Source organism: Lipotes vexillifer, unplaced genomic scaffold (assembly GCF_000442215.2).
Source record: "Lipotes vexillifer unplaced genomic scaffold, Lipotes_vexillifer_v1.1 scaffold634, whole genome shotgun sequence".
NCBI classification, from domain to species: domain Eukaryota; kingdom Metazoa; phylum Chordata; class Mammalia; order Artiodactyla; family Lipotidae; genus Lipotes; species Lipotes vexillifer.
The window spans coordinates 846,273-864,115 of NW_006781096.1; the positions used below are offsets into that span (position 1 = coordinate 846,273).

Genomic DNA, 17,843 nt, shown 5'->3' on the forward strand with positions numbered 1-17,843 from the left:
AAGACCACTAGGGGAATAGTCACTGAATTCCCTTTATCCTTCTTTGTGCCGCATGCTGTCAAAGCTTCTCTAAAGCCATCTCAATTCCTATGAAATTCTCCTGTTGACTGTCCCTTACAGCACTCTTGCTCAGTATAATAACTTTAGCCCTGCTATTTCTCTCCTCTACTGACAACCCCTCCTCCCCCCTCCCCCCGTGACTGGATAACAATGACAGGTCACCTTCTGACACCCTACGATGACTTACAGGAAACACCTTTGCATAACGCTGTCTTCTCATGGCCCAGTGATGGTTCTTAGTTGAAAGATTTAAATTGTAAAAATTGTGCTGGATATACAATATCAACTCCTTTTGAAGTAACTGAAACAACACCTTTGCTTTTGGCTACTGCCACCCAACAAGCCAAATTATGCTCACTCACATGGGCCTGTATGCTACCTGAGGGCAAAAACCTTTGGAGTGGTTCATGATTTTGGAATGGAGATAAGGTTTTACACGGCCCTTAAATTCAGGATTTATTAGATGCTGTCCTCTTATTGCTGCTGTTTTGGCTATTATTAAGGTCCTGGGGCATTCTAAGCTTGACTCTCTGGAAGTGAAAAGAAATAACTCATTGATATTTCTGCAAAAAATTGCTGCCCTTGAAGAGTTCAAAAGTCAAAACTTTGTCATGGTCCAAAGGAATTCACCTCCAGATGATAAGTTGGAGAAACTGACTAAAGATACCCAATAATCAGTACCAGAAAAGGAAAAAAAAACATTATAAATCTAATTGCTCTTGGTATGATAAGAAAGAAACCTCTGGTTTGGACTAAATAAAAACCAAGTTCTGCCAGAAATTCTAAAATTCCCACTGTTGACCACTGTACATATATTAAACCATTGGTTTTCAAATAAGATGATAATATTTATGAATCAATAATGGTTGGGAAATATTACTGAGGCCTCAAAGAACGCCTACTTTCCTTGGCCACCTATCCAAAATACAATCCAGGGAAACCTGTTAGCACTGTTCCCAGGCCCTTTAAGTTGCCTAAGGGACCATTTGAGGTTTGGAAATGGACTTTAGTCAGCTAATCCCATCTTGTGGATACACATATGTCTTGGTAATGATTTGTATGCTTTCCCACTCAGTCAAAGCCTTCCCATGTAGACAAGTTACTGCCTTGTTACTAAAATCTTGTTGAAAAAATATATATCCCTACCTGGGAAATCCCTCTTAAGCTCCATAGCAAACAGGAAACCTATTTTACTAGTCAAATATTACAGTAAGTCTGTGCTGTTTGGTCAGTTTTACATAATTTTCACTATGTTTATAATCCTCAGTCTTCAGAAGCAGTCAAACAAACTAACAGCATCATCAAAACTTAATTGATGGGACTTCCCTGGTGGCACAGTGGTTAAGAGTCTGCCTTCCAATGCAGGGGACATGGGTTCAAGCCCCGGTCCAGGAAGATCCCACGTGCCGTGGAGCAACTAACCCCGTGCACCACAGCTACTGAGCCTGCGCTCTAGAGCCTGATGGCCCCAACTACTGAGCCTGCGTGCTGCAACTACTGAAGCCCATGCACCTAGAGGCCGTGCTCTGTAACAAGAGAAGCCACCGCAATGAGGAGCCCACGCACCAAAACAAAGAGTAGTCCACCCCGCTCGCCACAACTAGAGAAAGCCTGTGCCCAGCAATGAAGACCCAATGCAGCCAAAATAAATAAATAAATAAATTTATTTTTTTAAAAAAACTTATTTGACAAAATTTCCTAAAACCCTCCAAATATTTTGGCCAAAAGTATGCCACTGGTCCTTCTAAGTCTCAGATCCACCACTTTTGGAGCTAATAAACTCTCACCCTTTGAGATAATTACTGGGCACCCCATGCACCTAGCTTCTACCTCTTTTGACCCATAGCCAATGCAAGAAAATATACTTCAGTATTGCAAAGATCTAAGTACATCCCTTGAAAACAATCCTGCTCTGGTAGAGCAATGCTTTTATAGTGCACTCCAGGGAGAAAACGACTTCACACACCACACTCTGCAACCTGAGGAATTCATTTGTTGGAAAAGACATCTTCAAAAAGACTCTCTTCAACCACACTGGAAAGGCCCTTATCAAGGGTTACTGACAAATACTTGTGCTAACAAACTCCAAGGAGTTGACTCCTGTTCCATGTGTTCCATCTAAAAGCCTGACTGGACCTGCATACCAACTGTGACCTCATATTAAAGATCTCCAGGACCTGAAGCAGACAACACCTGAAGCAGACAGCTTTCCCAAGATGACAGGATAAGGCCTGAATAATCTCTCCTTTATGCTTTTTTGCACCTTGTTTTCCCCTTCTGTATCCTGGAGAGATGATGCCATCATTCACATTTCCCAATCCCTTGCAAGAGGGGAAATCTTTTCTGGTTGTTGGATCTGTCTTCAGAAACCTTGATCTATCCATGACAGCCATGACCCTTTAGTCTTCCTCTCTAGCAAACTCCTTCATATCCAGTGAGACAGCTAACTATACCCACACCCCTCTACATATTTCTTACCAACTCAAACTTCTACAATGTGGGTTTCCTATATGTTGCTTTGACCTCTCCCCTGTCATAACCTTCAGCCCAACTAATCATACCTATTCCACCTATATGGTTCCCCATTCTCACTACTACCTTAGGTCTGCTTGACATAACAAAACAAAAACAAACAAAAAACCTTCTGTATGGCCTTTGACAACCATGTCCACAGAACAAGATGGTTCCTCTCTAATTGTTCCCCACACGCCACTGACACTTGGCTTGAAAAGGCCAACTAAATAATCCCAACTAATGGCACTATTACTAATCAAACCATAGCAGAAATCTTATGCACACCACCTGGTTTTACCTTTATCTGTGAGAAAATGGTCTCTTGATAGGTGTATAAATGTTTAAAAAGATGGTGGATTGAAGGCCAATGATTAATAGGATTTCTAACTGTTCCTGTGGATGTCTACAATTGGTTGTCCCACTGGTCTTCCCCATTAAACTTTTACCACTGCCTTAAAAGGGAACTCTCAGGAGGTATACATGACTCCAGATCTGCTTCCATCAGAAAGGCACTTATCCCTTTTGTGAGTATTTATACTAATGAATGAATGACTAGAAATCTCTCTCTGGAATTGGGAAAACTTACTGATTCCATTGCTAAGGCCATATGAACCCAAAAACAATCACTTGACCCACTGGTTAAAGTAATTTTAGACAATTGCATAGCCGTTTATTACCTACTTGCTGAACAAGGAGGCATTTGTACAATAGCAAACACCACCTGTGGATATGGAGAAATTTCCCTGGAGAAGCAGAAATCCAATTATGTAAAATTAGGGAACAAGTACATTGACTACAACAAATTTCATCTGATGATCCATGCTCCTTTGATCTTTTTTAGCTACTTTAAGTTTTGGGCTCCTGCTTTAGGACTATTATGCAAACCACGGTCATTATTCTGCTCCTCATCTTACTTTGTATAATTTTTCTTTTTTTTTTTTGTGGTACGCGGGCCTCTCACTGTTGTGGCCTCTCCCGTTGTGGAGCACAGCCTCCGGATGTGAAGGCTCAGCGGCCATGGATCACGGGCCCAGCTGCTCCGCGGCATGTGGGATCTTCCTGGACCGGGGCACGAACCCATGTCCCCCGCATCGGCAGGTGGACCCTCAACCACTGCGCCACCAGGGAAGCCCTGTATAATCTTTTCTTTAAAGCTTTATTATCTGTTGCCTGTCAAACATGTGTAGAAATGATATACTCAATAGGGCGATATTGGCTCAATGTTTCAAGACGATCTCCAGTGTTTACAACATTGATAAGATATAGATTTAAGATGGAAAATGCCTGAGAGTTCTCCTGCCTATCCATGTTACTCAAATGTGGCCTCAGTGGTTTCCAATCTGTGCACTTCCCTCTGACATGGGACATGACATCCAGGAAATGCTCTTATTGGTACAGAGGGACAAAAATAATTCTAATCAGGAACAGATGACCCAACTCTTGACAGCAACGCTTTCAGAGAAAGATCTTGATCAGAAGGGGGAAATATGAAAATGTTTTACGAAACTCTAACTCAAAATTAGAGTCAGAAAGTCATGAAGGAGGGGCTCTCACACATTAACCAGTCATCACAGCTTACATAGTCCAGCAGGAAGAAGGAAGATTTCCTATCAGCCCAGCACGAGCAAACTACCCTCACCTGTAGCCAATGAGAAGCCACCACTACTTCAAACTCTTATTTCCCTCCAGTGAACTTTTGTTCAAAACAACCCCTCCCAAATTCCTCCTTTCCTCCATAAAAGATCACTCTCCTTTGTTTGCTGGACTTACCTATGGTTTGCCAGAGTTTCCTTGTTCTAAACTGTAGTCATTCTACTCTTCCTGAATAAACTCAACTTTGCTTGGTGAATTGCTTTTTTTATTTTTCTTTTAAAACGTTGACATAACCATAGTTGGCTGGATAAGGGGTCAATACTTGATTGAAACTGGCCAATCAGACTCTCCTCTTACCCCCTGTAGAGTAAGGATTGAGACTGAAAGACAGGCAACCTCTGTGTGGGGCTGCATGATGCAACACAGACTGAAATGACAGGAAAGTTAAGTCTGCAGATAAAGAACAAGACAAACACACAGGGAAAGGCAGAAATGAGAAACAGAGACTTCTCATGTCTTGTTTTCCAGGTACCTTCTTGAGTTCCAGGTGCTTCTTAAAACCCTAAACTTTTGTCGTACCCTAACCTGTACCCTAAACCGTACCCATTCCGTAACCCTAACCCTCACCCAAAGCCTTACCCTAACCCATCCCCTAATCCTAACCCAAACATTAACACTCACCCATGCACTAACACGTACGCTAACCCTAAACCGTTGTCGTACACTAACCTGTACCCTAAACTGTCCCCATTTAATAACCCTAACCCTAACCCTTACCCGAAGCCTTACCCTAACCTGATTCCTGTTACTTGTAACAAAATGTCTTAATACCCGAGTTTCCCTTCAATCTACTCTAATTCTTGGGCTTAGCTCCCCCTGTTCTGTTCTATCCATGATCATTTCTATGTTGCCATGACATCCACCATGAAAAGGACCTTCTGGAGCAGTAACTTTTGGATACAGATAAATTTTTATTATATAAAATAATTAGAGATGCAAGGTTTCCTAAGGATATGAAAACGTTAAAATGTTGTACACTTTAAAACTGTGAGGCAGCATAAAGTAGAAAAAGAAAAGTTGCTGAGAAGCAGGAAGAGCAGAGAAATAAAAGTGTATGGAGAAGTTCACAGGCCTGGCACATGGAAATTAATACTTGTTAGATAAATTCACAAGAAATAGAAAAAACCAGAAGGGGGAGGGATCATTCTACATACCCCAAATGATTAGAGAATAAATCTCATATTTAATTTGAGATTCAGATAATGTGTTCAGTCTCCTATGTCAAATCTTTCAGAGGCCTTTGTTTCCCTCATTCACCACTAGGAAGATATTTAAAAGACATTCTTAAGGTTAAGACAATCACTAGGGTTTGAATTTGGAAGTTTGAGACAACTCTGTGTTTACACACAGAATTTCACTCACCTGTCCTCACTCCCTCATTCTGTTTCTTGTATTATTTGTCACACATTCAGGTTCATGATAGATTGAAATTTTGATAGATTGAATGTAAAAGCCATGCCAGATTCAACTTTATATCTCCATGGGAGGATGTTTTACATATAGTAAATGTTCATGTTGACTAAATATTTGACAAATATATATGAAGGGCCCACTTTCCTTTTAAGCTGAAAAAAACGTATGAATCACCAGTGGCCCTACTTGACAGATGTTTCTTCCCATAACTGCACATAACAAAGCCTCTTCTTTTCCTTGGATATAAATATGCATGCTTCCAGGACCTAAAGGCATTGCTTTGTGGAAGAAACAGAGATCCTGATGTCTTAGAAATACGGTGTGACAGGCCAAATAGTGGCCTCCCAATGATGTCCATGTCTTAATTATCAGAATCTATGACTACGTTACATAACATGGCAAAGGAGAATTAAGGTAGCAAATGGAATTTGAATTGCTAATTGGATGACCTTCAAATATGGAGATTATCCTATATTATCTGGGTGGGCCCAAGGTAATCACAAAGGCTCTTAAAAGTGGAAGAGAGAGGCAAAAATGTAAGTCAGAAAGATGCCATGTGAGAAAGACTCCACTGGTCATTGCTGGTTTTGAAGATGAAAGTGGGCCACAAGTCAAAGAATGAGGTTACCTCTGGAAGATGGAAAAGGCAAGAAAACTAATTTTCCCATAGAGCCTCCAGAAAAGAACACAGCCCTGTCAACACCTTAATTTTAGCCCAGTGAAATTCATTTTGGAATCCTGATCTCCAGAACTGTAAAATAACATAGACACTGGTGTTCTAGAGCCCAGAACATGAAGTTCTCCAACAGGAGACGGCTCTCTGGCAAAGGCTGACTGGAAGGAACTGAGACCAGATAGGGAGGGGCCGTTTAATGGGAGCTGGAATCACAGAGGAATGCAGCCATTGACAGGGAGAAATGCTCTGGCATTTCCCCTCCTGCCCTTTCATCTTTGGTAACACCAAACCTACCCAGAAAGCCAGAGTACCAGAGCCTGGAAAATATATTTTCTGTCAAAAAGCAGAGTAGAAATACAGGATTTGAGAGCAGATAGTTCAATGACTAGAATGCCTTCCAGTAGTTCCTAACTAGGACTAAGTGAAACATTCCATGACTGTGAGAAGGGAAATATCGCTGTCCTTGTCCTCTCCTGTCTTCTGTCTCCTGCCGACTGTGTCCCAAATAAGTCTGTACTGGCAGGGTCAATCCTTTATATCAGTACCTTTGATACTAAACATTGATACCTTCCAGTAGGAAATGTCTCAAAATTCAGGTTTTAACATTACTACAAAACAGACCTTACAAGAAATGTTAAGGGCACTTCTTTAAACATAAAAGAAAAGGCCACAACTAGAAATATGAAGATTATGAAAGAAAAAATCCACTGGTAAAGGCAAATATATAGCAGAGATAGTCGATCAGACACCTATATAACTAGTATGAAATTTAAAAGACAAAAGTAGTAAAGTCATCTATACTACCATAATTAGTAAAGGGATCCACAAAATAAAAAGATGTAAAGTATGATGTCAAAATAATAAAACAGGGCTTCCCTGGTGGTGCAGTGGTTGAGAGTCTGCCTGCCGATGCAGGGGACACGGGTTCGTGCCCCAGTCCGGGAAGATCCCACATTCCACGGAGTGGCTAGGCCCGTGAGCCATGGCCGCTGAGCCTGCGCGTCCACAGCCTGTGCTCCACAATGGGAGAAGCCACAACAGTGAGAGGCCCGCGTACTGCAAAAAGAAAAAATAAAATAAAATAAAAATAAAACAAGGGGGTGGTTAAAAATGTACTACTTTTACAAATCCAAGAACATTTTCAGATTGAAGCAACCATTAACTTAAAATAGACTACTATGTACATAGGTTGTTATATAAGAACATCACAGCAACCACAAATCAAAAACTAATAATAGATACACACAAAAAATAAAGAGAAATATATACAAACATAACACTAAAGAAAGTCATCAAATCACAAGGAAGAGAGAAAGAGAAGAAAGGAACAGAGAAGATCAACAAAAATAATCAGAAAACAATTTAAAAAATGGCAATAAGTACATACATATCAATAATTACTTTAAATGTAAATGTACTAAATTATCCAATCAAGAGACAGAAGGTGACTGAATGAATGAAAAAACAAGACCCATATGTATGCTGCCTACAAGAGACTCACTTCAGATCTTAAAAAACACAGAGACTGAAAGCAAATGGATGGAAAAAGATATTCCATGTAAACAAAAGTGGAAAGAAAGCTGAGCTAGCAGGACTTATACCAGACAAAATAGACTTTAAAACAAAGCCTGGAACAAGAAACAAAGAAGGACATTATATAATGATTAAAAAATCAATACAAGAAGATATACAACTTGTAAATATATATACAGCCAATATAAGAGCAACTAAGTACAGAAAGCAAAAATTAACAAACATAAAGGGAGACACTGACAGTAACACATCATGGTAGGGGACTTTAACACCCTATTTGCATTAATGGACACAACAACCAGACAGAAAATCAATAAGGAAACACTGGCTTTAAATGACACATTAGGCCAGATGGACTTAATAGATATATATATGAAACATTCCATCCAAAAGCAGCAGAATACACATTCTTTTCAAGAGCACATGGAACATTCTCCACAGGTTAGGTCACAAAAAAATCCTCAATAAATTTAAGATGAAATCACAGCAACCATATTTTCCTACCACAGAGACTTGGGACTAAAAATCAGCTACAGGGAAAAATTGGAAAAACACAAAAACACATGGAGTCTAAACAACATGCTATTAAACAACCAATGGGTCAGTGAAGAAATCAAAGAGGGAATTTAAAAACACCTTGAGACAAATAAAAATGGAAACACTACCTTCCCAAATCTATGGGATGCAGCAAAGGCAGTTCTAAGAGAGAAGTTTATAGTGATAGAAGCATGCCTCAAGAAAGAGAAAAATCTCAAATAAACAACCTAACCTTACACATAAAGGAAACAGAAAAGAAGAACAAACAAAACCCAAAGTCAGGAGCTTCCCTGGTGGCACAGTGGTTAAGAATCCGCCTGCCAATGTAGGTTCGAGCCCTGCTCAAGGAAGATCTCACATGCCGCAGAGCAACTAAGCCCATGTGCCACAACTACTGAGCCCACGTGCCACAACTACTGAAGCCCGTGCACCTAGAGCCCATGCTCTGCAACAAAAGAAGCCACCGCAATGAGAAGCCCGCACACCACAATGAAGAGTAGCCCCAGCTCACTGCAACCAGAGGAAGCCCACGTGCAGCAACGAAGACCCAATGCAGCCAAAAATAAATAAATAAAATAAAATAAAAAACCAAAGTGAGTACAAGGAAGGAATAATAAAGATCAGAGTGGAAATAAATGAAATAGATACTTTTAAAAAATAGAAAAAAACAATGAAATTAAGAGCTGGTTCTTTGAAAAGATAAAACCTTTATCTTTGAAAAGATAAAACCTTTAGCCAGACTCATCAAGAAAAAAAGGGAGAGCGCCCAAACAGACAAACAAAAATCAGAAATGAAAAAACAGTTACAACCAACACCACAGAAATACGAAAGATAATATGAGATCATATGCCAACAATTATTTACCAACAAACTGGAAATCTAGAAGAAATGGATAAGTTCCTAGAAACACAATCTTCTAAGACTGAATCAGAAAAAATTAGAAAATCTGAACAGATCAATTACTAGTAATAAAATTGAACTAGTAATCAAAAAAGTCCTAACAAACAAAAGTCCAGGATCAGATGGCTTTACAAGTGACTTCTTCCAAACATATGAAAAAGAGTTAATACCTGTTCTTCTCAAACGGATTCAGAAAACTGAAGAGGAACTAAAGCTTCCAAACTCATTCAGTAAGGCTGGCCTCATTCTGATAACAAAACCAGAGAAGGACACTACAAGAAAGAAAAAATTACAGGCCAATATTCCTGATGAATATTGATGCAAATATCCTCAACAAAATATTAGTGAACTGAATTCAATAGTATATTAAAAGGATCATATACCATGATCAAGTGACTTTATGTCAGGAATGCAAGGATGATTCAACATACACCAATGAATCAGTGCGATACACCAGGTTAACAAAATGAAGGAAAAATGATCTCTCAATAGATGCAAAAAAGAGCATTTGACAAAATTCAACATCCATTCATGATATATATTAAAAAAAAAGCTCAACAAACTGGGTATAGAGGGAATGTACAACACAATAAAGGCCATACATGACAAGCCCACAGCTAACATTATACTCAGTGGGAGAAAGCTGGAAGCTTTTCCTCTCAGGATCAGGAACAATCCAAGGATGCCCACTCTTACCACTTCCAATCAATACAGTACTGAAGCCCTAGTCAGAAAAATTAAGCAAAAAAGAGAAATAAAAGGCATCCAAATCATAAAGAAAGAAGTAAAACTGTCACTATTTGCAGATGACATGATATTATGCATAGAAAACCCCAAAGACTCCACCCAAAAAACTGTTAGTACTAATAAAAGTCTTCAGTAAAGTTGAAGGATGCAAAATCAATATACCAAAATCAGTTGTATTTCTATACACTTAACAACAAACTATCAGAAAGAAAAATTAAGAAAACAATCCCATTTATAAGTGAATCAAAAATGCTTCAGAATAAATTTAACCCAGAAGGTGAAAGATCTGTACACTGAAAACTACAGCACATTGATGAAACTGAACAAGATGCAAATAAATGGAAAGCTATTCCACGCTCAAGGACTGGAAGAATTAATGTTAAAATGTCCTTACTACCCAAATAATCCACAGATTCAGCGCAATATCTATCAAAATACTAGTAACATTTTTCACAAAACTGGAACAAACAGTCCTAAAATGTGTATGGAAACACAAAAGACCTCCAATAGCTAAAACAATCTTAAGAATCTTAAGAAAGCTGGGGGGTGGGTAACATGCTTCTTTTTTTATGATTCATTGTGGAATCAGCTGAAAAATGTAAATGGGATTTGTGGATTAAGCGATAGTGTTGTATCAATGTTGGTTTCCTGAATTGAATGGTAGTGTGGTTGTTATGTAAGCTACTGTCTTTTTTTTTTTTTTTTTTTTTTTTTTTTCCCTTGCGTTATGCGGGCCTCTCACTGTTGTGGCCTCTCCCATTTGCGGAGCACAGGCTCCGGACGCGCAGGCTCAGTGGCCATGGCTCACGGGCCCAGCCGCTCCGCGGCATGTGGGATCTTCCCGAAACGGGGCACGAACCCGCGTCTCCTGCATCGGCAGGCGGACTCTCAAGCACTGCGCCACCAGGGAAGCCCAGCTACTGTCTTTTTGATGGAAAAATCACACTAGAGGATTTAGAGGTCGTGTAAAACAAGTCAGGCACTTGCTCTCAGGTGGTTCAGAAAAACACTTTGATAATGGGATTATACGTAGAGGAAAAGTTGATGGAATAAATGAGATAAAATGTTAACAGGAATCTGTGTAAAACACAAATAGGACCTCTTAATACTCTTCTTGCCTTATTTCTGCATATTTGAAACTATTTCAAACCCATTATTTACAAGTCGACAATGATGTATTGTCTATACATTTCTTTTTTAATGGTTATACATTGCTAAATATATTTTTACTATTGGCTTTTCATAAATTTGAATCATCTACTTATGCCATCCATCCAATTTTCATTGTGGTGTTAGGTGTTTATATAACAGCTTATTACCTTTTCATAACATAAAGAACTTGTCGGGGCTTCCCTGGTGGCGCAGTGGTTGAGAGTCCGCCTGCCGATGCAGGGGACACGGGTTCATGCCCCGGTCCGGGAGGATCCCACATGCCGTGGAGCGGCTGAGCCCGTGAACCATGGTCGCTGAGCCTGTGCGTCCGGAGACTGCTCTGCAACGGGAGAGGCCACAACAGTGAGAGGCCCACGTACCGCAAAAAAAATAAAATAAAATAAAATAAATTTAAGGACTTGTCCAACATGTTGGAAAAAGACAAATAAAATTAAGATATCTTAAGATAAATAGAAGTAGAGATGTTATCAATAGCAGGTCTGCTGATGGTAAAAACATAAGGAAGTATTTTTGCTCTGAAGGTACTGATACTGGAAGTGAACAGATTTATAAAAAGATAATGAGCACTACAAATGGCAACATTTTAACATATGTGTAGGTTACTTTTTAATTCTTAATTTCTGTATAAAAAACTGATTCATGAAAGCAATGAAATAGAATGATTTGTGGGTTATAACTTATATAGAATTAAAATATAGAAAAAAGCAGCATAAAGCATGTGTAAGGATATATGGAATTATATTTTTTTAAGGTTCTTGTGTATTCTAGGAAGTGGTAAACAATAGTTTTAATTAGAATTTAATAGTTAGGGATACATAATGTGATGAATACCTCAATCACTAATAAAAACTGTTATAATAACATTTGTAAATATTTATGAACTCATATTGGAGGACATAAATGGATGAAGCAAATATTAACAGACTAATGGGAGAAAGAGAGAGCAATTCAATCAGAGTGGGGACTGCAATACTCTTGCTCTCATCAATGGACAGATAATCTGGACAGAAGGTCAATATGAAAATGGGTGGAACTACACTTTTTTTCTAATTAAACTATGGTTGATTTACAATGTTGTGTTTATATATACATATACATATATATATATATTCTTTTTCAGGTTTTTCCCATTATAGATTATTACAAGATATTGAATATAGTTCCCTGTGCTATACAATAGGTCCTTGTTGTTTATCTATTTTACATATAGTAGTGTCTATCTGTTCATCCTAAACTCCTAATTTATCCCTCTACCTACCCTTTCCCCTTTGGTAGCCATAAGTTTGTTTTCTATGTCTGTGGGTCTATTTCTGTTTTGTATATAAGTTCATTTGCATCATTTTTTAGATTCTACGTATAAGTGATATGATATGATATTTGTCTTTCTCTAACTTACTTAACTTAGTATGATAATTTCTAGGTCCATCCATGTTGCTGCAAATGGCATTATTTCATTCTTTTCTATGGCTGAGTAGTTTTCCATTGTATATACATACCACATCTTCTTTATCCATTCATCTGTTGATGGACATTTAGGTTGCTTCCATGTCTTGGCTATTGTACATAGTGCTGCAATGAACATTGGGGTGCATGCATCTTTTCGAATTAGAGTTTTTGTCTTTTCCAAATATATGCCCAAGAGTTGGATTGCTGGACCATATGGTAACTCTATTTTTAGTTTTTTAAGGAACCTCCATACTGTTCTCCATAGTGGCTGAACCAATTTACATTCCCACCAACAATGTAGGGGGGTTTCCTTTTCTCCACACTGTCTTCAGTACTTTTTATTTGTAGACTTTTTTTTTTTTTGCGTTACACGGGCCTCTCACTGTTGTGGCCTCTCCCGTTGCGGAGCACAGGCTCTGGACGCGCAGGCTCAGTGGCCATGGCTCACAGACCCAGCTGCTCCACGGCATGTGGGATCTTCCCAGACCGGGGCATGAACCCGTGTCCCCTGCAACGGCAGGCAGACTCTCAACCACTGCACCACCTGGGAAGCCCTATTTGTAGACTTTTTGATGATAGCCATTCTGGCTGGTGTGTGGTGATACCTCATTGTAGTTCTGATTTGCATTTATCTAATAATTAGCAATGCTGAGCATTTTTTCAGGTGCCTGTTGGCCATCTGTATGTCTTCTTTGGAGAAATGTCTATTTAAATCTTCTGCCCACTTTCTGATTGGGTTGTTTGTTTTTTGACATTGAGCTATATGAGCTGTTTGTATATTTTGGAAATTAATCCCTTGTCGGTCACTTTATTTGCAAATATTTTCTCTCAGTCTGTAGGTTGTCTTTTCATTTTGTTTATGGTTTCCTTCATTGTGAAGATGCTTTTATGTTTAATTAGGTCCCTTTGTTTATTTTTGGTTTGATTTCCATTACTCTAGGAGATGAATCCAAAAAAAACATTGCCGTGATTTATGCCAGAGTGTTCTGCCTGTTTTCCTCTAGAAATTTTTTAGTATCTGGTCTTATGTTTAGGTCTTTAATCCTAGTTTAATACCCTTCTTGATTTCAAACTATACTATCAAGCTATAGTAATCAAAGTTGTATGGTACTGGTACAAAAACAGACACATAGATCACTGAACAGAATAGAGAGGCTAGAAATGAATCCACACACATATAGTCAATTAATCTATGACAAAAGAGGCAAGAATGTACAATGGGAAAGGAACAGTCTCTTTAATAAGTGGTGTTGGTAAAACTGGACCATTCAAAACTGGACCATCTGTCTCATACCTTCTTTATCCATTCATCTATTGATGAACACTTAGGTTGCTTCCATGTCTTTGCTGTTCTGAAAATGCTGCAATAAATGTAGAGGTGCATATATCTTTTCTAATTACTGTTTTTGTTTTCTTCAGGTAAATGCCCAGAAGTGGAATTGCTGGATTGTATGGTACATCTATTCTTAATTTTTTTGAGGAATCTCCGTACTGTTTCCCATAGTGGCTGCACCAATTTACTACCCCACCGACAGTGCACAAGGGTTCCCTTTTTTCCACATCCTCACCAACACTTGCTATTTCTTGTCTTTTGGATGACAGCCATTCTCATAAGTGTGAATTGATCTCTCACTGTGATTCCATTTGCATTTCCCCAATGTTTAGTGATGTTGAGTATCTTTTCATGTGTCTGTTGGAAATTTGCATGTCTTCTTTGGAAAAATGTCTATTCAGGTCCTCTGTCCATTTTTAAATTGGATTGTTTAGGTTTTTTTTACATTGAGTAATAATGATCTTTTAATATATTTTGCATATTAACCTGTTATTAGATATAGCATTTGCAAATATCTTCTCCCATTCAGCAGGCTGCCTTTTCATTTTCTTGAAGGTTTTCTTTACTGTGCAAAGGCTTTTTAGTTTAATGTGGTCTCATTTGTTTATTTTTGCTGTTATTGCCCTTGCCTAGGAGGCAGATCCAAAAAAGTATTACGAAGGCCAATGTGAATGAGTGTACTGCTTATATTTTCTTTTAGGACTTTTATGGTTTCAGGTCTTATGTTTAAGTCTTTAATCCATTTTGAGACTTCCATGTATGTATAGCTGATTCACTTTATTTTAAAGCAGAAACTAACACACCACTGTAAAGCGATTATACTCCAATAATGTTAAAAAAAAAAAAAAAGCACTGCGGGTGCTACAAAGGTTATAGCAGCTCAGGAGCAGCAAACTCAGGTGGAGGCATCTCAGACTGGGACGTGGCGATGCAGGTTAAATTTCCTAGAAGGCCCCCAGCGATGTGGATTGAAGTGCAAGAGTGAGGAGTTGGATAATCATAGCGCAATGCAGATTGTCAATGAGTTGTCCATACTTCCTGCAATGTTGCAAACCAACATGCGAAATCCAGTGACAGTTGTGACAACTACCACAGGAACAAAACAGAATTTTACCACTGGAGAAGGGGACTATCAGTTAGTACAGCATGAAGTTTTATGCTCCATGAAAAATACTTATGATGTCCTTGATTTTCTTGGTGGAGGCGCTTTTGGCCAGGTAGTGAAATGCTGGAAAAGAGGGACAAATGAAATTGCAGCAATCAAAATTTTGAAGAACCACCCTTCTTATGCACGTCAAGGCTAGACAGAAGTGAACATATTAGCAAGGCTCAGTACTGAAAATGCTGATGAATATAACTTTGTACAAGCTTATGAATGCTTTCAGCACTGTAACCATACTTGTTTAGCCTTTGAGATGCTGGAACAAAACTTGTATGACTTTCTGAAACAAAATAAGTTCAGTCCTCTGCCACTAAAAGTAACTGGACCCATTCTTCAGCAAGTGGCCACTGCGCTGAAAAAATGGAAAAGTCTTGCTTTAATTCACACAGACCTCAAACTAGAGAATATTATGTTGGTGGATCCTGTTCGACAGCCATACAGGGTTAAAGTAATATACTTTGGGTCGGCCAGTAACGTATCAAAGACTGTTTGTTCAACATATCTGTGACCTCGGCACTATAAGGGACAGGGGTTCGAGCCCTGGTCTGGGAAGATCCAACATGCCGCAGAGCAACTAAGCCCGTGCACGATGACGACTGAGTGCATGTGCCACAACTACTGAAACCCATGCACCTAGAGCCCATGCTCTGCAACAAGAGAAGCCACTGCAATGAGAAGCCTGTGCACCGCAACGGAGAGTAGCCCTCATTCGCCGCAACTAGAGAAAGCCCGCGCCCAGCAAGGAAGACCCAACATAGCCAAAAATAAATAAATAAATAAATTTATTTAAAACAAAAAAAGAGAATCCGCTTGCCAATGCAGGGGACACGGGTTTGAGCCCTGGTCCGGGAAGATCCCACATGCCACAGAGCAACTAAGCCCGTGCGCCAAAACTACTGAGCCCATGTGCCACAACGACTGAACTACTGAAACCCACGCACCTAGATCCTGTGCTCCGCAACAAGAGAAACCACCACAATGAGAAGCCCTTGCGCGGCTACAAAGAGTAGCCCCTGCTTGCCACAACTAGAGAAGGCCCCTGTGCAGTAACGAAGACCCAACGCAGCCATAAATAAATAAATAAATAAATAAATAAATCTTGAACTATTAGAATGAAGCGTATTATTATCTTGCTTAGAGGACTGTCCTTGGGCTCTCTGTGCCAAGGGACTATATTTTAGATAAGGTCTCTTTAAGCACCTAAGGAACTAAACTACTCCAAGAGAGGAAAGAGAATACGACTACTTTGCCTTGTACTAAATTCTGTCCATTTGGAAACAGCTTTGGAATTAATCTAGATGTTCTAAGTATTAAATCCTGTAGAGGTTATTTCAGACCCCCTTCAGTTCTATGTGCCTAGGCACTTGTAACTTCTAATTTCATTTCTTCCCAATTTTCTCCTTATTTCCCTTCATCCTTCCTGAAATGAAATGAAAATATGGCATTTCCCGTATAATCATTTCCTGTATTTTGAAGAGTCCACACTATTCTCCCTAATAAACTCTTCTAAGATAATCCCTTACTTAATTCTTTTATATAATGACAAGTCAGTGCTTATGATTTTACAAATGATTTCAGTAATAACGAAAAAGAACCAACATGAAAAATATCACAGGATTTGGGTAGAGCTAGCAGACTAGGAATTCTGAATTTTAATCCTAACTCTAGTACTGATTTACTCAGTATATGTGACTTGTGAGGAGGCTACTTAACTTTATATATTTGCACATTAATGGTTTCAAGCCGTAATATGATCCTCTTGCTGTGTATGTGTGATGTTAAGTTACAGTACATAAATGCTCAGGCATAGGACAAAATCATTTTGTAAAAGCTTGGTCACAAAGTGAGTTTCTTAATTCTGTTGATTATAGATTTAAAATATGTAATAAATGTAATGCCATATAAACGGCTAATCATTAAAAAAAAGAAATATGTCATACAGAGAAAGATGAATACCATATGATTTCGCTTATATGTGGAATCTAAAAAACTAAACAAACAAAATAGAACAGATACAGACTTATGGACAGAGATCAAACTGGTTGCCAGATGGGAGGGGTTTGGGGGGTTGAGTGAATAGGTGGTGATTAAGAGGTACAAACTTCAAGGTATAAAATAAATATGTTACAGAGATTAAATATAAAGCATAAGGAATATTGTCAATAATACTCTAGTGATTTTGTATGGTGACAAATAGGTACTAGACTTATCATGGTGACCATCCTTAATGTATTTAAATGTTGAATCACTATGTTGTCCACCTGACACTAACATAATAGTGTACATCAGCTATACATCAATTTAAAAAGTTAGGCTTTCAATACTGTCACAGATGTTGGATGCTATGCTCCATATTCCCTCTGCCCACACCTCTGTTTCTCTGTGGAGGCTTCCTCAGGCACCACTGTAGCTTGCCTGGTTCAGGATAAGTCATCCCCCAAGGACTGAGATTTAATGCCTTCAGGGGCATCCCTCAGTCAGCCTGGAACTCCTCCCAGTGGATAAATACTCCAAATTTCTGGCCCTTTGATGGGACACTCCTGAGGTGCATCTACATGGCTCTTTAGATGGCCTCTAGTAGGATCGACCCGAGTTACCTATAGTGGTAAACTATGCAATGATGTACCCCTGAGAAAAATGTAAGATCAAACATAAAATCTTGTTAAAAGGTTGGCTGTCCCTTTTAACTAGGTAA

General features: G+C 38.9%; 1 pseudogene; it reads left to right on the forward strand.

Moving 5' to 3' along the window:
* LOC103079767 (homeodomain-interacting protein kinase 3-like) overlaps positions 1 to 17,843 on the forward strand; it is a 54,967-nt pseudogene extending 37,124 nt beyond the window's left edge.